Here is a 25,696-nt window from a genome sequence, read left to right as displayed (position 1 = left end):
CTTATCTGGCAGCTTACAGGCATAGAATTTAAACTTACATATACTTCAAAGGTGTTGGGAAATGGTTAACATGAAAGTAACCCCTTCAGCAGAGAGTGCTCTTTTGCCTGTGTTGTACGTTTTGCACCTTTTTTGCGCAATCTGTGAGCCTCTAACTGCTACTAACCTGCATCATTCATAGGGTAGCAAAATGCCATCAGATGATATTCACACTATTTACCCAGATAACAGTTTAATGGGATGGTGTGGGGATTTTGGGAACACTCTACACAGACAACATGTAATATTGACCAAACACTTGATGTTCCAGTCCTGCTCTTTTCTGGGGACAGACAGTGCCCAACTACACCACGCAGTGTAATTGCTTTGAGTTGTATAATGTCTTTTACTAAATGCTAAAAACGTCACTTTTGTGCTTACACAATGACAGCACTATTTTACTGTGACACCTGTTTAATTTTAAAAGATTTGTATGTGTTTTGCAGGGTGGACCAGTAAAATAAGTTTTGTTTACCCCAGACAATGGCTGGCTGAAAAATGAAGTGGTCCGGTACTGCTATTGGTTATGTGGCATTGCATGGGTGTTCTTAAAAAAGGGATTTGGCTGACACAACTGTAGAGCCTTAACCCAAAAAGTCACAAGAATGACTTCCTTTAGGTCAAAATGAGGAAACACTGTTAGGTGCTGTGCTGCTTAAAGGAATTCACTGTGTCCATTTTAAGGTTGAGATCAGGAGTGGTACATGAGGAGCTGACTGGTGAACAGGTACCAAAGTCTGCCCAAGTCCTCCTGCAGATCTGGTCTGAAGACTCTGTGCTATAAGCAGAAGGTACAACAGCGTGCTCTGACAGCCTGGAAAGCACTACCTGGAAAGGACTACACAAGAGGACAAACAAGAGGACTACACAAGACATTACAAGAGTGATGAAAAGTAAGCACTTTACGTTTGTGGTCCGTATACCTGATCCCATGTGGATCTGCTGCACGTTTCTGTACACCCTGGAAGTAACCACACACGTGACGTTGTTAACAAACAACTTTAACACACACGGAATGTAATGTAATATGCTGCTGGTTGGCACGTTTGTGTCTGACATGAAGTGCAGCACTGCCGGCCAGAGAGCCTGATTGCCGTTTGATGTTCTGAGGGCCAGGGCTCAAAAGACAAAGAGGAAGAAGACTGGCCCACAACTTCTGATCAGCAATGACTGAAAAAGAGCTGGCCCATTCAAGGTAAAAGAGTTAAAAGTTAATTCAAAAGAAATACCCTGTATTTATGAATATTGTTAAATAAATATACCAAAATATTAGTAAAGCACGCTTGGAAACCAAACTCGTGTATGAAATGAAAAATGTTGGTATTTAAAAGCTGCTTTAAAATATTTTTGTTTTGTAAAATACATTTCTTAAAAAATGAATGTGGCATATAACCACAAACATACATATACACACATCTGCACACGCATACTTCCCAAACCCGTAAGATGTCTGTTTGAAAGATGTCAGTTCTTTCAGTGACTTAAAGTTTCTTCAAGGCAGAAAACTATGGAAGATACAGTATAGCTGAACATCTGTCTTGTCATGTAGGCAGATATTAGGATTAAATTAACTAGAAATGAATAGAATGATATATGACAGGGTGCAGATGTCCCAGCCACAGTGTGATAATTTCATTGCAAAACTATGTAATGAATTCCATACATTACAGAAACACAAATATACCACTTTAGGTAATTGTGATGAAAAGGTATAATATGGAATGGATAAACAGATGGTGTACCCAAAGGCATTTTTCGTTTACTGTTGCTCTTTAGTCATTTCGAAATTACTTTATTTGGTTACTGTACGTCTATTATTACATCTTTCTTTTTAATTTTTTCTTCTCTTAGCTCTTCTGAATCTGGAGTGCATGAGAAGCATTAAGGACCATTTTGCATGTCTGCTCCTGATAGATTGGTTAGCTTCTATTTTCTTTTGTAAACTCCACATTGCTATGCTACATCTAAAGCCAACATTTCCGTGACTTCAGAACAAATTGGATTGATTCTAGAAGCATTTTGGCTTTATATAGTTTCTAAATTGGCACATGCTGCATCTGTGCTACTTGAATTAGCAGAACTGTTCATATTTTACCACAGATTATTGGCAAATTTTCCTTTATTATTTGGAAATGGGTACTTTGGATAGTGCGTGCCATTGCAGCCTATTCATTTCTAATAGGTATATTAAAATGTGATTACATTAGGTTATATTTTATGATAGGATTACTTGACCATCCCGAAAAATAACCCACCTTTTTACATCTGGCAACAGGTGTTTTAAAGTGCTGTAAATAGTTGAATATACAACATGGCTTTCCATCACTGGTCTCATTTAGAGCCTATGGTCAGCCCAGGACTTCATTACTGTCCGAAGCTGAACTGCAGGGAGACCAGTAACTGAGGGGCTGCATGGAGAGGTACCTGCTCACTGTACCCACCCATGCCTGTGCTCTTAAACTGCGCCTGTGTCCTCGGAGGCTGGACTAAGACCCATTTGAAAATACAGAATTTTAGTTCTGCTGTTAGCTGCAGATTATTTAGCCAATGTCTCATCGACCTAGAAAATAATAGCAAAACATTCTCAAATGCTGTTGAGATTATGAAAAAAAAATCCAAAATAAACTATTATTTCTTTTTCACTGTTAGCATCTTGATTCATATTCTAGTATCATAGCAATAATATCTGCAGCATTGATGTTCACTTGCAATAAACAGCTTCTGAGGTTATCAACTGTTTCAGCTTCAGTTCAGCGTTTAATCACCCGCAAAAGATATTTATTGACTTATATTCTCCAATGCCATGAACGCTACCTCTTAATTATTAACCATGTCTCTAATTTTATATCTATTTTTAAGAAAAAATGTTTACTAATTGAAACAAAACATGTGAGTGCTGTTGCTGATTTTATTTCTTTCCTAAAGCAAGTCAGTGACTAAATACAGCAGTATTTTTATTACCACCAGTACAAACACACACAAGCACCCCACATATTTCAATCACTTCTGCAGTGGTTGGTTTTATTGCTAGTTTTAATCGCTTTAATTCAATACAGTTTATATAGTGGTTTGATGAAGGTGCTAGTATCAAGTTCAAGTTCCAGTACATTAAAATGTTAACACACTGGTTACTTAATTTTGACTTAGGATCTCCTTGTTTCAGTTTCAGTTTTAACGTTATTATTTTCTATTTCTTAAGCTTTCAAAGGAAGTTAATCTATTTAGAGGCATATGTTTTTAAATATGGAGATAGCACAGTTCATTTTCTCATGATGAAAGCATATTTTGGTTAATCATTTTTTTCCAAACAGATGCCCAGTTTATCTCACTTAAATCAACTGTTTCTGACTGGACCAATTCCTGGATAAGTTAATTGAGCATGGCTAAACCCAAAATGCTGGACTAATCAAGGAAATAGGAAGAGGTGATGACTATGAAGATTCTCAGCTTTCAGTAAAGGTGTTTAGTTGTTTACTTATATTCTCACAACAGAAGGAATGTAACAAACTCAGCCCACTGGAAATAATTCTGGATAATCTCACTCCATTACTTTCGGTGAAATTGAGTCTGCTCACTCTACCCTGGTGAATCAGCATCTCAGGGAAACGGGAAGGTAATAGCTCATTCAGGCGGTACAAAATAAGTGACAGAAGGAAAGGCAGACTGAAAGCTGTGTGTCTTTAGTTTCTAATTTATGTTAGTAGTCCGCCATTAATGTATTAGCTTCTCATTGGCTATATTCAGCATCAAAAATCAGCGCATTGGCCATGCTGTTCATTAGTACCAGGCAAATGCCCTGCTGTCTTGCACACATCACAGCTGTTCATTCATGTTCGCTTTTCAAACTGGGAAACGTGAGTTTGGAGAATACTGATGTCTTGTTTGACCCCCCTCCCCCCCAGAATCCTCTTCTGAGAAATGCATACTAAAAGTAAAAGAAAAATCAGATTCTTGGATATCTTAGCTGTCAAAGAGGGTAACTTTCTATTCTTAGTGCTTTGAATATACTCATCTATCACTTTCTGTGATATAGTTCATAGACAGACAGCTCATGGGACCATGCATAGAAATACATCATCATTGCAGCCTTTGTATATAAAAATAAAATAAAATAGTAAGGTGGCCTCTAGAGCTGATGGTTGGAAAGAACTTTTTATGGGTCAGGAACTGCATCATGAATATTTTGGTTAATTAATAATTTTGTACATGTGTATAATTATACTACTTTTGAGTTCGGCTTTAATAAGCATAACAAAGATGATGATAACTGATGCAGTTATTTCAGTTACCAGTTGTTTGGTTGTTTCTGAAGTCTTACTTTCCTAGGTTGCACATTTAAACTTGTCCTTAATTTGAAGTAACCAAAAAGTGCACCCTGTTCCAGGTCTTTTGCTAGATCATCAGTGACCACAATTCTGGACAGGTACATCTGCAAACTAATAATCTCAGTTGAAATTAACTAGTACCATTACTGATGTGCCAACAGCAGTGCAGCTGTAATTAATTTGTATGGTATCAGGGAAGAATTTGGTTCCTCTCACTAATGCAATAACCAAGCAAAGGCTTTTGCAACTGTTCTGATGCCTGTGAACAAAAGGGGATAATGACAAACTTCTAGCTCAATTAATTAATAGATACAGACACATTTAGAACCTTTGAATGGATCTTTTTGGTCTCCTCATGGAGGGTGCTGTAACTGCTAGGTGGCACATAATGTTTTCCTAGGGCTCTTCCCTTTGGTTTTGGATTTGGAGCACAGTCATAGAGTGATCTGCCTGAAAAGTTCACATCGCTCCTGTGCAGTAGCAGGCCAACGGTCAAAAAATTAGCTCAGGCTATGACAATGAAGAAACACTGTCAGGCATCTGACAGCTACTAAAAGTACAACTTAATATATACACCTGGAATTATAATTCTACCACTGTCTGTCAAATTTCCATCTGTCTAAGGGTGAGCACTCCATCCCTTTGACGTGCTAATTTTCAGTTTAAAAAAAAAAAATAAAATGTTTTCCTTTCAGAAAACAAAAATTACTTTAAAGCCACCAGTCTACTACTCGTAGGCAATTTTACAGAAATGATGCGGTGCATTTGCATAGAAGAAAAATCTCAAAAACTTTCAGGGCTATTTTGCAGACCTACTAGAGTGAGTGCTTCCACTACGGAATGGTTCTGCTGATAGGAAAACATGTGTGCAGCTGCATGCCTCCAGCAAGCAGCAGGACTGCTTTGAATTGTACAAAACCGGTGTTCTTCCTGTCCACTAACCTCTTAATTTTTAAGTTTCAACAGATTATTTTATGACTTACTGCATGTAAGTCATTAGAAAAGCAGAAGCAAAAACCCCGAAACAAAAATTTCTAGCACCTTCCTCCCACCATAAACCGATCCTCTCCCAATACTTTGTAAAGCAGACATGCAAGGAATAGTCCTACAGCTTACACAGTCTGTTTTTTTCAACAAGGCACCTCTACTAGAGTAGGAATCAGAAAAGAGCTGGCATACAGGAATAAAATAAAAAATAGCCAGGCAGTCATTCTGGGAGGTGATGGCCTGCTGGGTCGTATGAGGCTATCAGCTAAACAGGTTAGTGGAATCACCCTGCATGAATAACAGACAAGACTATGCTTATGAATGTTTATTCCTGTGCAAAGGCAAAACCTTTTTTTTTCTTTGTTATTATTGTTTGCAAACACTGAAACACTCATGCGGACTTCTGAGGCTAATAATAAAAATTATAAGAAAGCTAGAGATTTTAGGTTTTATTTTTTCTTTTTTCCTGTGTAGCTATTTACAATCAGAACTTACTTTCCTGATAAATGAAGAGAAGATGCAAAGTGGATTTGTCACTATGAATGAGAGCCTTGAAAGTTAACTTCTTTCTGAGTATTCATAAACTAGACTGGTTGGTCTGTTGTATGGTAGCTGTTTTATCTACTTATTCCTGGTCTGAATGTCTTAAGCAAGGATCTGCAGCCTAATAGTAATTTTGACCCTGTTCATGGGTAATCCATGAATGCAAAAAAACCGGAGAGCAACCACCACAAGCTATTTGTAGTGAATTCTTTACACAGCTGTACATGGCAGACACTTGCCTTTGTGTAGAAGACTAAGTGGGTCCTAATCCTCTGTGAACATACACACTTCCAAACAAAGGTGGGTAGGGCACACACTGGCAAAAAGCATCCTTTTCAGTGGGCACCGTGAGGGGTGATACTCTGAAGTATTACCTCACTTTTATCGGTGTGAGGTGTGTTCAGTAATGAAGACCCAAGACAGGGGCTACTGAATGTGATAGAAGATCTTACAACTAATTAAAGAAGAGCACAAAATCTTTTCCTTTTGCTGTTCTGAGGGACATGCAGAAGTCTGAGTTACCACATTTCTTTCTTTGCTCTCTCCCCGCCCCACAAGTAGAAAGCTAACGATAGGCATCAGGCAGTTTTTCAGTGAAAATGTTGAGGAAATCAATAGTTTTCCCCCCCCCTCCAAATTTCAGTATTGATCAAATAGCACTGTAGGACAAAACTGTTCCAGACAGGTTGAGTGTTAATCCTTAAATCCCCATGCATGTTGTAGGACCACCAAATTCAGTATGATGATTTCTGTCATTAATGCTATATATAAGCATACATCTGAGAAACTGACTTACAGTCTCTTCCCCATAAGGCCCGGCCTGGCTTATCTTACCTGTTACAGCGGGAACAGGCATGAATATCTGTCAGCTAGCTGTGAGACAAGAGCCCTATATTCACTGAGATAGATATGTCACCTTGCTATCCAGTAGGATTTGTGAGTGCTCAGTAATGCTAAAACTAAAGTACAATGGATATTTAATATGCTATTAAAACCATGGATACACACTTACACCTGTTCCAGCAATATAGCAGGGCAAATTTTATTCTTGATTACTGTATTACAGCAAATTTTGTAGTCATGCTGTGTGTCATTTTGGCAAAATGACAGTAGTAGCGTATGGATGTTTAAACTTTATTTTTTGCAGCCTTGATTTATTTATGCAAGTGAGATATCTTTCATGAATTTTAATCTAAAAACTGGGTTTACAAAATCTCAGTGCATCTGCAGTCACCAATAAGGCCTCTTAGCTGAAGCAAAGCTATGAAAAGAGCTAATGTCGACTATTTGTAAGCTCTGTTGGGTTTGTTTCTCATCTGAGGCATTGTTGCATAAAATGCATTTCATATTTTGAAAAAAAATTATGACTACAGTCTTTAGTTTTTTTTAATGCAGACTGGGGGACCATAGGGATTTCCAAGTTTTCTGATAAGAATGCTTCCCAGCCTCTGTGGTGAAATATACTGTTATAAGTCTTTATTCATTTATTTATCATGCTGCAATTCTCTAAAAAAAAAAAAAAAAAAACAAAACCAAACTTATTCTATAGTGAAATCATTGATCATATGTAGAACTAATCATGGATGAAATGTAAATAATTTATATGTAAAATTAATTTGCCTAATGGTATGGGAGGTCCGTTGGCTATATGGCAGCTTTACTGCTGTTCTGAAGCACTTACTATTCTGGGGAAAAAAATAATAATAAAAAAGTAAAGCGGAGCAGTGATTACAGTCTGAGCTTTGCAAAAAGGCTTTTTCCACATTCAGGATATACTCTCAGTTTAAGAGCTCTAGTTTGGAATGCATATTGTGGTGCAGTAGGTGTGTTTATCTTTTTTAAGTACCCAGCCTGACAGAGGTCTAATTTGGCTGGATCCACACTGGTACTATCAAAAGAAGTCTTTCAGCTCAGTTTTAGGGAGACTTGGATGAGGATCTCGGTGTGGGAATGTGAGCCATGTATGCAGTGGCCTCCATGTTGTGTATTTAATGAAGGGCCTGGCACACTTCTGGGCACTTAAAACAATAAATAGTAGTTGCTGCATTTAATCTGTTAGTGTGTACAAATGTGTGCGTGTATAAATGTGTGCGTGCACGTTTGTGTGGTGAGTGCATGTGTGGGGCTGAATAAAGCACAAAAAATGTCTGCTACCAAATGACAGCTCCTGGAGGGCAGGGGAGGAGCTGGAGGACACCCTTTCCCAAACTTGTGGTACTCCTGTGTTTTGTGTGACAGCAGTGCTTGCTGGCATTTCAAGCTGGAAATCGTGGTGTCAGTGATGAGCTCTGCAAAATATGCAGGCTTTGACCTCATTGCTTAATGAAAGAAACAGTAGGCTGCACTAGTGGGATCATCGTAAGGTCAGTGATTAAAACAGTATTGTAAACAATACTGATACCCTCGTGGTATTCAAATTAACCTCCTACTAAGATTATCTGAAGCTGAACAGGTCTTTGTTAAGATTGTCCAACCTGGTGTTAACAGTTTACTGAAACCCAGATGAAAAAATCCTTCAGGTCCAACATGCTAGGAGATGGATTTATTTTAAAATACTGTCTTCTGAACAAAAGCTCTTATTCTGCAATGGATTACATGTATCTAATAAACTGCTGCTTTTGTATCTTACGAGTATGGCCCCCCTTCCTGGGACATGATTACTTTTATTGAGTTCACTTGAATTCCTTGCTTTTACCTTCAACTAAAAAAGTTGAAACAACCATTCTCCCAAGAATCAAACAATAAGTTAGGGAAAATTGGATAATGATGATTAAATTGAAAAAGGAATTATAGATCTTTGGGTCTAGAAAATGAGTATTTATAGTAAAAAAGCCTGCCAAATTTGAAAATGTGTCATTTGCATTACTTTTTTTTTCCCCCCTTTAATAAAAGTTTGGGATTGTCTTACTGAAATGGTTCTGTGAAACGGAGATGAGTAAGAGATGACAAAAATTCCTTCTCCCTATGTTAGAGCTCCAGTGTTAACCATTCATATTCCTTGAACAGGATAGGAAAAGCTCCCTAACTCAGATGATTTATTTTTTTTAGTTTAATGGGGCTGAGAAGGTATTTTCTGGAAATGCAAAACCTGTATATCAGCAGGCTGTTGACTTGCATGGGGCTGAGAAACAATTCTCTATGCAAAGGACAAAAATGGAAGGTGCCATGGGGCAACAGTACAATTACCACCAAGATGTCCCTTTCATACTACACTAATATTCTTAAAAGATGGATTGCTTTGCTTGGCTTGCTCCAAAACCTGGGACTGATAAAGTCTGAACAAGCCTTCAGACTGCTCCATCAACACACATACATGCCTCAGGCAAAGTGAACGACGGAAACAACCTACCTTGTACACACTCGTATTTCTATGATTTAGTGAGAATCAACTGTACACCGTCTCTTTGACTCATGAAAGATAAGGAGACACCAGAAACCCAGACATAATTAGATGATAAATTGAATGTGGACAATAAGAGGAAAAGGAAATGATCCCAGCTGAAAGGAACACTGCTCTTCTACAGGAAGATGGCGATAAAACCCAAAAAGGTAATACAAACAATAACATCTAGAAGCTAGGCATGTGGTATTCAGTAACAACGTCCCCTTTTAGGACTATGAAACGGACAAAAAAAAAAAGTGTAAAAAACAATGTGAGAGTGGAGCATGGAACCTGGAGAGACAGGGAGGGTCGTGCATGGAAAGGTTATGTGTATTTACTCTCCAGTGATCCTGCAAACTCTAACATGAGAACATGGGAGTTACCTGGTTCCTTCCCTCCTGACATTTTTCTGTTTTCTGAACAGAATTTAGGATAGCAGAAGTTTTACAGAGACATGAATGCAGGACTCACCCAGTTTCCAACCTCCCGAGTGCCCAACCCAGCCCATGTTCCTACACGTCCAATTTGCAGGCTCTTTTTGATCCCACTGACCTGTTCCTATGCAGCAGTAGCTGGTAATCCCTGGGTACAGCTTTGCCTCCCTGGGGCACTGAGGGTTGGATGCCCTTGCTGCACTTGTACGATCCAGCCAGGATCCTGCCTCAGGGCTCAAAAGAAGCAAAGGCAGAAGAACTGAAACAGCTAGCTCCAAAATGGGAGTAGCATTAAAGGTGCAGCAATGCTACCTGTAATACCAGTAAATTCAAGTAGTGACAGTGGTAAAGCTGTAACTTTAACAATAAGGACTCACACAAAGGCAGTAGAGTACAAATGATTCTAGTAAACTGTGAGCAGTGTAATAAAATCCTGTTCTAAATGTCATTCTAGTCAAGAGATACAGAACTCTCACTTTTGAATAGTCCTACGAGAGACTGAGTAGTACTACTAGTGTTCAGATGAGCATGAAATAAGGCAAATGTAGCAAAGCTATGAATTCTAACACAACTACAGCCATGGATGTTCCTGAAGCATATTTTGCCCTGCAGTTTTATAGTACTGAGTAACTTCAAGCTCATTTTTCTATGTCTCTCTAATGTTCAGTTTCTTAAAGCTGGCATCAGAAATCAAAGGCAGAGATGCAATTCCGTACAAGGGTTTGTTTACTTTTCCCGTTGTCCGTAACCAACATCTACCTGGTGTGAGTCCTCCCCCATTTGTTCTCCCCAGGGAAGGAGAATTTAGAATTTGACTCAGGCTTTTTTATGATACAAAAGATAGAAAAAATATTTTTTAAGACGTGTATGATCTACTCCACATATAGTTAGAGAATATTAAAAGAGGTCGCTGCAATTCTGTAGCATTACCAACTCTGGCATAACTCGCTGTTAGATCCTAACTCCTCCCATATACCCTGAAGTCACACCACCGTCACTGCTTGCTTTTCTCCGTCTCTTCTAGAAGAGAAGAAAGGGAGCAAGGAAAGAGGCAGATACCTGAGCCCCTTCCCTGTATATCAGCTTAAAAATGTCCCACCTTGTCCTCACAACCAGGGACCACATCCCTTTCCCGCTCACCCCTGTAAAGGTGTAAACCCTTTGCCCTCTTGCTTAGGATCCCAAGTCCAACGGCAAGGATTCCCAGCTGGGGAAGCGAGGCTGTGGTCTGAGAGGAGCTATGGGTAGGAAGCGCTGACAGCAGTGAGGCTCCCTCTGTTCGCTAGAGACCTCTTCAAAAAGTGACTTTGGTTTGGCCCAGAGTGTCTCGAGCAGATGGCCACGTGGAGCAGAACAAGGCCACTAGAGTAACCCGTCTCCAACCCCCTCCAAGTCTTGCCATGCAAACCCTGGAAATGAAGACAGCAGTAAAGCTAAGAAAGGCTACTAAAGAAATGTTCTCTCTTTTTTTTTTTTTTTTTATGGTGATGGATTATATTAGGGAAGGTGAGAAGAAAATCGCATTAATTATGGTGAAAACAACAATATACTGTACCAAAGTACAGCACTGAAGTACATGCATGAAGCAGTGAGGAAAAACATTGTCTGTACTATACATATTCTAAAATATTTCCTGCATTGACATGAGGTGCTTTCTTTTTTTTTTACCTAAAGTTATGTAAAATCATGTAACCTGTTGCACATGACTTTCTTCTGCCCTTGGGCTAACTCACACGCTTTCTCTTTGAACAGCATTCAAATTTCATTCCCTAGAATGTGCATAATGTGCAAACAAGCTGAGGCAAAGGCTGTTCTGGTTTTGGCTCATTACAGGCGTGTGTGTGTGTAAATATATACATTTTATTTTACACACATAAAGACATAAAGTGGTGCAAGCACCGATGTTAGAAGGCGCAATAAGAAACTTGTTAATGGGGAAGGGAGAGAATCCAAGAAGCATGTTGTTAATGCAGGCTTCATTGAACAGGTCATTGCATACCACTTCACATTCAAATAAAAGATGGTGATTTGATACATACTCCTGTTTTCCTGGCAAAATGTCAATTTGTGACGCAGCACCATAAAATGAGGAACCAAATGAAATATAAAGTTGAGATTTGTGATGATGTTGTTAAAAGAATAGTAACAACCGCTTTAAAAGAAGGGAGGTTGATTTTAGCACTATGAATGACAGAATCCATTTTGGGAATAATTCTGATATCAGCAATTTCACTGAGAAAACTCAGAAGTAGCATCAGCTTCTGCAGAATAAAAGTAAACTTGATCCAAAAGGAGAGATTGCAAACATATCTAGTGTTACTGCCTTCATTTAAATAACATAAAGTGTAACAGACACAGGCCCTATATCTAGATCCTCATATTAGGCAACTAAAACAATGCAGATACGATAATGATATACCAGATGACAAAAGTATGATTTCTGTGTAAATATGCATGTGTATAAAAATAAATATATATACATAGCCGATAGGCAGGCACGCGCACACACACTTACAAGCACAAGTATACGCAATATGCAAACACACCTGTCAGGTAGCACACACTTATTAGCCATAATTAAGTATAAATGTTTTCTAGACATTTCCTATTAAACATTTCACTAACTGCAAGTATATTAATTTTTAAATGTCTATACAGTATTTTACACTGGCCATGTGGACTCAACAGAAATTGTAGAGACACCTCTACGATTTAGAATTTTTTTCATGTTACCTTCATTACAAATGTCTCTGCTCCTGGAAGAGCTGCCAAAGTATTAAACCACCCTAAAGGAAGCTGCTCAGAAATGATTTTTAGATAGGAACATACAGAGTTCCTAGAGTATGTTTCTTTAAAAAGAAATAAACTATTTTGGATTCTGCACTTTGATAAACTGCAACACTGTTGGGACACTGCAGAGTAAAAAAAAATATCAGAAAAGATTTTGTGTTTGGATGCTTGCCTTCACAAGGTTTGGTTTACTTTCACTCTGTGTTTCCTGGTTGGTAACTAGGAGAAAAGCACCAGCAGTCCAGAAGCAGCAGCAGCAGCTGCAGCAACAAAAAGGTCATGAAAACTAAGTGCTATGCAAATAAAGGCAATAAAACAAACAGATCATTTAAAGCATAAAAGAAATAGAAGAAACAACCATAAATCAACATGCTTGGGAAAGAAAATTAAAATAAAGGGCAGTTTGAAACAAATCAAAATGTCATCAAAACAAAAAATGGCAAAACCATAAAGAACTAATAAAATAAACAGTAATTGGAAGAAACTGCAAATAAAAATAAAATGGAACTAACAGGAGCAACAGGTGGTTGCTTTTGTTACACAGAGGAGTGAGTGGAAACAGAAGCTTTTGGAGTTCCCCTAAAGATGGGAATGCTGTTGGACCACCAGCCCTAGCCTGTGAAGCTGTAACAAGAAGTGATCAACCCATTTCAAAGTTTTAATCCAAACACGCATTTGAATTTTCTGTCAGTCTGGATGCAAAGTTGATGCCTGTTTCCTCCATTTATCTAGTAAGCTACCAAATTAAAAAGAAACATCTCAATCCTCGACTCACCACCACCTCCCCTGCCCCAGCCAAAAGTGTTGATTTAAACACCTCAGAACCTGACAACCAGCAAAATCTTTGCCTGCGTCTTTTGTGCATGGAAATCGGATTTCAGGTCTGGACACACACTGGTGCTGAGGCCCGTTGGTGTTACCCTGCTTGTGCTGTGGAGCAAGCTCAGGGAGTTGGCTCTGGCTCTGCTGCCTCCAGGGTGCCTGTGGAGGACAGGACGGGACACGGTGCTGTGAGACAGCCCCCAAGGTTGTAAGATGAGCACCATGAAGCGGGCAGGGAGAGAAAAAAACCCACCTGCTAATAAATGGCTGTAGAGGTAGCATTTCACTACTAACTAGACACTAGCTCCTAAAGGAGGAACTCGCCAAATTAACGCAGTATATCTGTTTTATTAGCTACAACAAAAGAACAGCAAAGAAACAGTTGTGGCCAAGATTTGTGAAATAAGCTTAAATTAATAATAGAGCGAAGAAAGGGCCTTCGCTGGGCTATACAGAGATGGAAGAGAGGGGCTGCTGGTATGATGTATTGCTCTGCAATGGCTTAAATCAAACGGTAACTTTCACAGAAAGTGTAGAGTTGAAGTTGATGTACTGTCAACAGCAGTGTGAGTAGCTGCGCGCTGCCCGCCTGAAGTTCCCCCATGCCTCCCTGCAGCTGGCCAGCTGTGGCGGCTGCCTTCCACGCCTGGGGGGCTGCAGGGCCGGTTGGTGGCTGGCTGAGGGACAGCTGTGGTGAGCTGTCATCCTGCTCTACCACTTGTTACCCACCTCACATGGCTGTGCGACACCTGGGTTCTGGGCTAAGCAGGCAGAGCCGCCGCATCACACTAGTGTGAGAATCGAGCAGAAGAGACTCAGGAGTGCAGCTGCAATAAGCTGCAGCTCTGGAGCTATTTCCTTAACGACAGAAATAGATGAATAAAGTAGCTGAACAGTACATGTTCATCAAGCCTACGAGAAACCTAACACCCTGCTTCAGCAGTTTATTTTGCCTTCTTTATTTTTTTTAATCTATTTGTTCTTAAACGGCCCCTAAACCCACGCTGTGCAGTAATTTATACAAATATTCACAGGCAACTCTGCACTCAGTATATATAATTTTATTGTTTTGACTTAAAAGTCACAAGACTGAAATAAAAATGCAGGGGTGGCACTTTGCCATACTGCCCCTAGAGAACAAGAGGCTGTCAGCCTGAGCTCTGTGCCAACAGGTTGCTGTGTACTAGACTAAACTGAACAGCAATAAGTCTACACAGCAGAGCTTTGCTGAAAGATGTGATCACACCTCCTAATGTGACTCCATGGCTCTGTTACTTACAGCTAAATTACATTATTATGACTTCATTGTTGAATCCCAATTCTCCTAATTATAGCCTAGAGATCTATTATTTGATTTTGTAACACCAAGTGCTTCTTTTCTAAATCATGTAATCTCTTGTAGCTTATTAATGTCAGGTTTGTGCACACGCAGGGACTTGGTTGTTTGCCAGGCAGAATCAAATTTTCAAATTTTCACTGTGTTATGTTGCAGGGGTTTGCTTGTTACAATCTAATTATATTGGCACTGAAAGCAAATTTATATTATAAAGCACTTTAACTCTTTCACGGAAACATATTTGCATATGTAAGTGTCTCGCCATTGGTCTATTAGCTTTTTCATTGCAAAATTTTTATGGGATTGTGTGGAAAAGAACAATAATTCTGAAACCATTAACTATTTATTTTCCTTTGAAAACGTGAACATTTTCATTTAAGGTGATGTTCATTGTAATAAACCCGTGAGTTAAATGCAAGTAGGTGCCACACATGAATCTGCCTTTATGCTTCATAATGACAGAAGCAGAAAAATGGAAATTTGTTTTATTAAATGACATAAATTTTAAAATGCCATTTTAAATTGAGAGTATAGTTCCCCAGTATAAAAACTCTCTGTCAGGTGGCTTGGGTTTTGTTTACATAATTCCCAATAATGTTAAATATATTTGGTTGCAAGTAGAGTATTTTATAGTATGAGCAAGCTTTAAAGTCCCCAAAATATGCATGTCATTAGCTTCTGCTGAATTGGATGGAAGCTGAAGGGACTTATGATCTTACCAGAGCCAGAGAGTGAGCAAGAGTGAAATAAAAGACTACAATTCTCAGTGACTGCGTTCCCCTTGTACGAGGGTTGGGGCATGAGTGGTTTTAAAGCTCTCTTTAAACTGCCTGGTTGTGCAACGCGTCCTCAGGGCTGCGAGGGCTGTGCCCTGCTCTGCCATTCCCGCAGCAGAAATAAAAGGCTGCTGTTCCACTGGCTTCCTCACCTGGTGTAGCTGTGAGCGGCTCCAGGAGGGAATGGGTCTGCATCATCCCAGTCTCCTGGTTGCTCCCAGCCAACAGCTTCCACTTCTCTTGCAGGAGGCTGAGTGACTGTAGCTGCAGCCTAAGTCACACAACTGGCAGTTTGGTGATTTTTTTTCATTTGCCCCTGCCCTCCCCCCATCAGTTCCGATCAGATCACGGACTGGGACCGACCTGCTGTGCAGTCAGAAGACTGTGCAGCTCAGTTCAACACAAGAGAAAGTGCAAAGCCTGCAGCTGGGGCAGATGGAGAGAGAGGGGAGAGCAGGGCTGCTCCTCTCAGCACCTTACCACTTACCCGCTGGATTAGGTATAACATGAAACTGCACCCCAGCCTGCACTGACTGTCTGCCTCCTCCAGCAACTAGGACAGATAAAAAGCAGCTAAGCCATGACGTGCAGCCTCCCTTCCCTGCTTCTGATACTCGGCATTTCGTTGCTTCTGCACTGTAGTTAGATTTCCGCCATACGGAACAAAATGTTCCGTAGGGGATAATTCTGCCTAGAGTATGATATATCTCTCTGCTGTCAGAGAAGCAGAAGACAGGGTCAGCATTCACGGGAGCCTAGGACTGAGCAATTTGGGGAAGATTTTGTCATTCAGCATATATCTATAACAGGACTAGCAGAACGGGGCACAACTTTTGTTGCTGTAGTGAGACAGATGTTTACATACTAATATGAATATGGGATCATGATGGAGAAAACATACGTAGACACAGTCGCCACTAGAACTTAATGGATTGCAAGATTTATTGCCAGCAGAACAGAGCCTGCCCCTGTTGCCCTGCCTAAGCAGACCTCGATGTTTAGCCCGCAGTATTCAATAGAACTCTTTCCATTGACTTCAGTGGACTCTATTTCTATACGTTTCAGGTAGCTAATGAGTGTGGCGACCTACATAGTATTCTTTGATGAATCTCAAGAAATACTATGATATGAGATAGGTATGATGTGTTTCTCAGAAATAGTTAATAAGTACTGTATTACTGCTTTACTCCTCCTTTACAGGGAGAAGCCTACCCTTCATTTGCTTTTTTCCAGATGCACATTGCGAGATACTGACCTGATACACCGGCAACTTCGCTAGTAAGCTCACTGTCCTGTCATTTGAAGAAGATTCCAGTACCTAGTTCTGTGCTTCTTGTTAGATTTTTGCATTTATTTATCCGGTCCATGGTCACCAGACCAAATAGCAGTTGACATATGTTTATGCAGTTAGCGCTCCTTACTGAATCAAATCCAATGTCAGTTCTACTGAGTGAATAATAAAGTGTAGCTTTCAATGCCTATTAAAAACACCCCAATGGTGGGCTTCCCAGCTGAAGAAATGTGTAAACTCTATAGCCAGATTTAATGGGTTGGTTTATGCATGGATCACCTTACACTGCAGGTGAGTACTTTTAATATTTGCAAGGATTATCATCTCCATTCCAAGCAGGTATCTGGAAAGACAGCTGCAGGAACACCTACTTTTTTCTATGTAGTCAGGTGTTTTTTCCTATATATTTTGATTCTGTAAAAACATCCAGGATCACTAGCAAAGTTGCCACCAGTCAAGTGAGTAATAAGAATGAAAAGAGATTTCCCTAAGAGAGAGTAAGATACCAAGGACAAAACTGCTGTCAAGATACAGTGGAACAAATGGGCATTTTATGTATTGAAGAACAAATGTTAAATTTACCACACTTGCAGGAATTTTAACCTATTTGAGCTGATCCCTGTAAAATCCAGGCCTTATATTAGAAGCAGCTAAAATGAGAAGAGAATTGCAATTAGGGTTGTAATGCAAGTAGCACAGAGATCCGAGTTCCCCGCCCAGTAGGTTTATGCACATACACAGACGCATATTACTAAGCAACATAAGCACTATGAAATTTGAAAGAGCCACTCTTGTGCCTTCTGTGGTGCAAGTATGAGAGCTTTGACCAAGGAAAGCAATAGTCCATGGTAAAGAAGCAATGAAAAGCAATTACACAGCAAATTACCCTTCTGTAAGGGTGTTCAGTAAGAAATACTGATCTATGGCTACTTAAACGTAATTTGCAGCAGATCACAGATCAAATGTATGGATACATCTGATGGCCCCTCTTACTGTGCTACTGAAGTAGCATATTCAATAGTTTTATGTAGCTGTCTAACAAGGAGATGAGTTTTTGACCCAAAAGAAGCTCCAGAGCTTAGATTTTCTTTGTAGTAAATTCATAGAATTACAACGAAATAATGGATAGTGGTATTTCTCGATTACACAGTTAAGGAGCAATCACCTGCCATGTTTGCATATCCAGTTGATCTTCCTAATCAAGTCACATGATAATTGAAGATTTTAAAACAAATTCAGTGAAACTGCTTGAGAAATTGCCATGACAATTTTGATTCTGATCTTCATCTCAATCATACTAGCTGCTCACACATTAGTTTTATTTTGCTACAAATATTAATGAACTTTGCTTCTATTGTTTTTTTTTTGTTGTTGTTTTGGTGTTTTGTTTTGTTTTGTTTGTTTGTTTCAGCACAGTTGATGCTGTAGAGGTTTGCACTTTGCCTTGCACTTTTTTTTTTTTTCAGTTGAGGTGTGTATGTACATCCTGGCCTAAGCACATTCATTGATGCACTTCATTTTTTTGGAAGCAGCACAGACAGATGATACGACTTGCTGGTGAAGCTGCAGATGTTTGTCAAAATTTGAAACAGAAGTAAGGTCTCCTAAGCCCTAGAGCTGTGGTTTTATTCTGGCCTTTCTCGTCCTTTATAAATATATACTGGATTTCTGTCCATTAATGTTTTTTTTCTCAAAACTGTGCTGTTTCAGCTGGATTTAATGCATGTGCACTCAATGTATTTTTTTTCCTGGGGAACATATTTAATACATAATCAATTATTAAATAGGAGAGGTGTGAAGAAATTGAATGAAAAGGAGACACCCATACCAAACCAATTTTTGTTGGCTACATGACTCATTACTGACCCTTACTCAGTGCTCCTATTGTGCTGAGTGCCTTATAATGAAATATGCAGGGTTAATAGCTGTAGTGCAGTGGGTTTAAGTAAAACCACAGCAGGTGTGTGCTTTAACGAGGTGTTAATGGGGAGACAGGTGCATGTAAATATGGAGCAGGAGGGCACAGGAATGGCTGGGAGAGAGGTCAGAGCAGTGTGACCACAAAGTGCTCTAACAGCAGTTACAGAGTTAAGTGCTAGTTGTGATGTGGTCTTTGAAAACGGGCAAGTGAGGCCTGAAAGACTTCATCTACCCTAAAACATTCGGGGGGGTGTGCCCCTTCAATGGAAGAGGCTGACAATATGAAAACTCCAAAGATAAATCTTGTTTCTTCATGTACTTGGCTAAATGAGTTTTCCCAGGAAATATTGTGGAGACTTTTTCCCAGACTAATCACTGGTTCCAAACTTGGTGCATGTGGCTTGGGCACACAGGTATGCATGAGGGGTCACATCCCCACTCACCTTTCATAGAAAGCATTTCTATGGATTCTCTCACAGGAAAACCCAGATATTGACAGCCAAGGGCCCTGAACTGCTGAGCGAACATGCAGCAAGAAAGGCTAAAACCAAGCAACCTTCGGTGCCAGGGAAATGCAGAGCTTCTCTGATAAAGGAGGAACTGATTCACATGTTCCCAAATGGTGAGAAACAGCCCTTTTTGGATACACAACAGCTGACAATGCAGAAAGCCACTGTCAGGAGGAGTGGCCATAGCACAGCAGTTCCAGAGCTGGTGGCTGTGCAGGGCTCTCTAGAAAAGCACTTTCCTAGGCTTAGAAAGTTGAAGCCCTCCTTAGGCGAATTAAAATGTTAGCCTTTTCTACTAAAACTGCCTATGACCTCTCACGTTCTGACTGTAGGAGACCAGTCACCTTGAGTTTTGTTGTACTATCTTTTTTATTTGGTTTAGCAAACAATCATAAAAAAGTGTTATTGTTGATGGTATCATCACTCTCACATGTTAGAAACTATGACTGCAAGAGGAATAATTCACACGTCAAAAAATCTCCTGGCTAACACTACCACAAATATCACTATTTTTCTCCTGGCTGACTTCTTAAGATGGAGTCTTCTATTAAAACCTTTTTTCAACCCTGGACATAAAAGGCTTCCTTTTCAACAGTAAAATAAAAAGTAACGCTCTGATTCTGGGAAATAATGGTCCCCCGGATGCTGTGAAATGCCATCTTGGTGCCTATTCTACTCTGTTTGTGGTAGACATTAGCGATGTTTTAGGCAAATCAGAATAGATTCCTTTCGAAGATTCATGATGAACAAAATCCTTAGCAAAAAAAAAAAATGTTTTTATTAGCACTTTTCTTATTACTCCTTACATTTCTGACAGTTTCATCTCCTTCTTAGTTGTGAAACAGGAGTATATGATAAGTCAGCTCCAAATGTCATCCTCAGGGTATTTCTTTAGGCACCTGACATAAACACCATTAGCTCAGATTACTCAATTACCTGCTGGCATTCGGAAGGTGCCTAAAGAAATAACCTGACTATATTGATGGAATTTGCATTAAATGTGAATGGGTAGTAAAAAAATTCTGGATTCTTTGACCTCTTTGTGGTTTGTATTAAAAAATAGCTAACTAGGATCTCTTACGTTAGAACAGCTGCATGCTTTTAAAAAAGCTCCTAGAAGTTATTTACTTTTTAAAAGTCTTTATTTATAACTTCTCATGGTTGAAAAATTAAAATAGTCTATTTCCATTAAATTACACTGCAAAAAATTAAACTGAAGGAACAAAGTTTAATGACACTGCTTGAGTCTCTGGAAAAAGGAAAAAAATATGCTAACCTCTGAAGGCTGCTTGTTACTCTTTAAGGTAATCTTCTGAGTTGTTCATTTTTTTCAGTTTGTAAGGCAAGCTGACAGGCACTTTGGACAACTTATCATGACACTGTGTGCCATAAATGTGATGCAGTGCTTCATAAATGTGACAAAGTACTTCCAAAACAACTGTTGACTTTTAAAGGCATCCTGCTTCTCTAAAAGTAGGATATTTACTGTAAGTGCAGTTAGTTGAGAGTCTCAGCTAATTTGCTACCTACACATCTTTAATATGTTTGTGAATTCAGAAGATGTTCATAATTTTAAGTGTCTATGAGATTACTGTGTTTTAAACCAGGCTTGACAGCACAATAGAATCCAATAAAAGAAAGCATCAGTTGTGCAAGGGATGCTTGTACAGAAAGACAACGTGAATGCAAATAAGATGAAGAAATAATTGACAAAGAAACTGAAACATAAAAACTGCATGTGTGTTTCTGTACTGAGATGGTGATGTGGAGAGGATGTAGGAGTCAAACATAAAAATACTATTGTTGTAATAAGAGTGGTTCTAATGAAAACTGAAGCGTATAGGAGTTAAGGTAAAATAAAGCTGCTTCCCATCAGATTGATACATTAAATAATTTCTAGAAGATGACACATATTTAAATCTTCCTATCTACTTGAAACTCTTTCCCACTGTAAGCTGTTGGTGTTACATATTCTTACTCTATTCTGTCAAAACAAAATATACTTCCAGCTTCATGGTCATCTGTAAATTCAGAGTTCGTTTCTCAGTAGATGGAAAAAATGCCAGCTGCATTCAGCCTTACACTGGAAGAGATCAAGTGATCTTTACAAAATTTAAATGCAATCAACATATTGGCGTCAACAGAAACTTCCCACTGTACTTGTCAGGACATACCAGATGACCCACAGGTTCATCATCACATACTATTACATGAAACGTTGTAATGTGAGAACAAGCTATGGCAAAATGAAACTATGCCTGATTATAGAACTGTAGTCACCACAACAGCTGAAAACAAAAGGAAAGAAAGATCATCCTATTTCAGCGTACCCAAGAGCTGCTATTTCTAAATTCCAGGTATGGCCTCACGTAAGACATTTATCCCTCGATAAAACCCTTGGCAGCTGGAAAGAGCAGTTACACTGCATTTTACACTGCTTTACATTTATATAGCTTTAGCTATTGTGACAGGAAGAATTTAGCAATGGCAATACCGACCTCCTGGACCACTGCTGAAGGTTGCTTTATGAATCTTTTTTAATTGAGCTTGCTTAAGAAGATGCCATTCCCCTCTCCACACCTTACCACAGTGCTATGTCTGAGCTGCTATGCACAGCTGAACCTCAGCAGATCAAGTTATCTATGTTTATAAAATCTTTAGTTCTTCCAGTGATTTCCAGAAGTGATCATCAGAATAAGCAGGGAAAGACAGGAATACCTTGAGGCACAGATTGTATTGATGCCAGGGCTTCACTTTCAACAACAGCACTGTTCCACAAACTGTCTGCTGAGACAATTTAAGGAATTAATCCAAAGGCATTGACCTATTAGTCTAGTTAAGAACTTTTTAAACAAGGCTTGAAAAAAGGTGATGGTAAATGTCTTACCTATCACTAAAGATATCATGACTTCTAGAGGGAAATGTGAATCACAAGAGACAGTTAAAGAACTATCAGGACAACCTGACAAATATCCGTTATGCTTATACACAGAAGCCCAAAGTAATAGGGAACAAACCGAAACCTTACATCATAATGAAATGGATGCTTAAATGGTGTGTCAGAGATAAGCACATCACAGGGTGACAGTACTGATCTAGAACAGTACAGTTTGAGGCAGGAGAAATGGAGGAATGAAAAGCATTTCAATATACGTGAAGAATTAGCACACTTGTAGTTCTGGAATGAGAGAGAGAAAGATAAAACAGGAAAAGGGCAGGCACAATTTCATGATGAGCACAGACTACTTCATCTGAAGGAGATCAGTATCACTTCTTTGAACAGGGAGAACCATGGTAACGGGTAAGGCAAAAGGGGGTGAGGATGAGGTTTAATGACCCAAGTATCCTTGGCAAAATGGCAAGGTAGAAGCAGGTCATTTTGGCATGTACTATAGAGATGTTTCAGAAGGTGGAGAAATGTTCCAGAGAAACAACAATTTAGGCTTGATTCTAACCGGTGAGGAGTGACTGGTCAAAAACCTGAAGATTGATGTGATAGTAAACCTAAAGAGTTCATGATATGCAGGAAAAAAACGTGATGAGAATAATGGGAGTAGGACAGCAGACCGACTCAGGGATCTGGTAGACTCTTTGTGAAGAAATTTTATGGAAAACGGGACTTCACCAAAAGTGGTGGTTATGACATTAAATATTAAAGGTGCAATAGCCATCTGGCTCCATGGAGGAGAAAAAGAGGAAATGTAACAAAGCAATATAGAAGCTTCAGGACCTCTACAGTATAAGTCAAAAGTAAATAAAGACTAACACAATGGAAAGAGTGATGACTAAAGATGTGTATAAAGAAACAGACTGACATGTAAGGTTTAGATCAAAAAAGTTGGATTACAAAATGACTTATCAGTACCAAAACAAATAAAAGGTGATAAGGAAAAAAAAAAAAGCTGATCCATGAGTAATGAGGAATGAAAAAAGGAAGCATCCATTACTTAGCCTGAAAAAAGAAAGAAAAGTAGGTGTCATAGAACAGACCAAAGTAATTTTTTTTCCCTTTTTAATTCATTCTTCATCAAACAGGTTAGCTGCAAAGCTAAGATTTTTCATTTTAATAGAGGGAGATGTGTAGAGTCTGCAATGGGAAACGCATGAGTTAAAGTGTGTTCAGATGTGTTAGATGCATTTCAGCCAGCAGGGCCTGATAGAAAATTCACCTTAAAGTTCTTTTAAAGTGAGTCAAGGCAATCTCTGAACCAGAAATGATCATTTTCAAGAATATGGAAAGGCTGGGGGAAATCCCACAGGACTGGAGAAGGCAAATACAGTAACTGTTTTTAAAAGAGGGGGAAAAGAGGCTTCAAGTAGACTGGCTTTTAGAAAGGCACCTGGCTCAAAAAGCCAGGAAAGCGTAACGTGTCCTGCAGTAAATACACAAAAGTCATTGTTCAGTTCTGGAAGCTGTACCTTGAATTTACTGGATGCATAGCAATTTTCTCTTGGTACACTCACAGATGTAATTGCCTGGATTGGTACATTACTATTTGCAAGAATGGTGACTAGCAGAATTTAAGCTGCTTGAGGTGTATTCCCTACAAATGCAGGACTGAGGCTTCAGTTTGAAGACCTTGGTCCTGAGGGCAGATCTAGGAGGCTGGGATTACAGCAGGAGCAGATGCACATCAGGGGATCTGAATCAAGCTGGCACAACATGATTAACTTTGAGTCTCAGATTGTTTTTATTTTTACGTATTTATTTTTCCCTGCCACAAGACACAAACTAGTATGTTTAGTTAGAAAAACATGTTTAATTGTACTCTGCATAAACTCCCATTTAGAAAGAAAATGTTTTTCAAATAAAGTTCTTCAAATGTTTTGTGCGACATCTGGACTTCTTTTTTATATAAAGGATCTGAAAGGAATTTAGAATCCCAGACTCCTTGTGGTTCTCACATCTTCATAAAAAGGCAGCATACTAGAATGTGCTTGCTGCTGGGAACTGACACTTCACAATTAATAAGGAAGTAAAATGTCTCCTACCAAGTATAGGTTTGATCCTGTACAGCCTAGGAGTTTTGCCTGAGGGCCTTTCTGGAGAGGACTGTGAATTGTATGCAAGATGGGGAAGAGTTTTTAAAAGCTTGTTTCCTCCTCTTACCCTCTAGCACAGGCGCTGACCACATTCGTTCTGGTATGGGCTGTGTCAGAATGGATGTGCAACACGCGCACCGGGCAGTGGTGACGGCAATGTGGCTGTGTCAGAATGGATGTGCAACACGCGCACCGGGCAGTGGTGACGGCAATGTGGCAGAGCTGTCCTCCTGCAGGCACCATCAAGACAGATGCAGTACAAAGGAGAAGCTCATACACCCAGCATATTCTTCCTAATGCAGCCTATATTCTCCAGACTATTTAGAGAAATTATAAATACAGTATGATTTAGTCCTGTAATTTTATCTCAGCTAAAAATTTCTTTGGTGCTTCCCTGGAAGATCTGATTTTTGGAGTCATGTGATGATATAAAATCTTAATCTTTGTTTAAAAAAAGTATGTTTTAAACTCTTAGACTTCCAAAGAAAAAATGGAAAATGTAAACTGCAAGGGTTCAAAAACAAAGAGGCAAGAACCAACAGGTTTTATTATTTTTTCTGCTATTTTGGAGTTAATCTCACAAATTTTGATGGACTAGGTCAACTAGAATATTATTTTGGGCTCTTACTGTATGCTGTTCTCTTATTCTCTGTAGTTTAAAAATCACAGTTGCTTTGAAGAAAAATGAATTCTAGTCCAGGGCTATAGAAGAATATAAAGTTCCAACAGTTTTCAGGAATACCTAAAAATTTAGGTGCCCACCTCCCATAGAAGGTCAGTGGCAGCCAGGTGTTTAACTCTTGTAAGCTCTTTTGCAAATCTCACCTGAAATCTCTGTTATTTTCAAGTTGTTTCGCCTTTTGAACTAAAGCACCAGAATTGACTCCTGCACAGTATGTTTCTTATAATTACTCACAATGGGAGACTGCACTCAGCCAACTCTGGGAGGTATTTCTGAGTCTCTGATTTCTAACATTCTTCACTTTCTCACCCTACGGTATGAACAGATTGCCTTATATTGCTGAAAATTTATGTTTTCTTTCTAACACCCACCTACGTAACATCTATGTTGAGCATTTACGTTTACACTAATAGCCCCTGAGAATCAATTACCATAAGAAGATCTGTTTCTTTACACTTCAACTGATGAATCAGTCATAGGTTAAAACAAGAGGAGGTAAAAAGCCAGCATGTCTGCACTGATTTTTTTAAAACCCTTTACTTAAAAATACTCTGGATACAGATTATTTTTTTTTTCTGTCGCGTACATGTTCAATATTATTTTACCGGCCTTAAAATATGCTTTCATAAATGGATTGAGCAAAAAAACACCCAGGATGAACTGTATTTTTTATGCGCTCCAGTAGTGCGTTGTAGCCCTATGCAAGGGAGCGCAGTCTGTTTAGTTGGCACACCCTGGTGGAAGTACGTATGATAGCAGTGGCACCTGGCTGAGCCAGGCTCCGCGCCTGAACCGATTTTACAAAGGTGGCCCCATG

The 25,696-nt window shown here is 39.3% G+C and overlaps 1 long non-coding RNA gene across 1 annotated transcript; it reads left to right on the top strand.

Annotated features, from left to right (window-relative positions):
* Nucleotides 1-922: 922 nt before the first annotated feature.
* On the top strand, nucleotides 923-23,055 carry LOC308070601. The gene is made up of 2 exons (XR_013930777.1): nucleotides 923-1,234; nucleotides 1,891-23,055. It is a non-coding gene; the product is annotated as an uncharacterized lncRNA (long non-coding RNA).
* The last annotated feature ends 2,641 nt before the right edge of the window (nucleotides 23,056-25,696 follow it).

This window comes from Falco punctatus, assembly GCF_963210335.1.
Source record: "Falco punctatus genome assembly, chromosome: 10".
Lineage (NCBI taxonomy): Eukaryota > Metazoa > Chordata > Aves > Falconiformes > Falconidae > Falco > Falco punctatus.
Note: the sequence above shows the minus strand (reverse complement) of the source record. Positions and strands in the feature narration are given on the sequence as shown.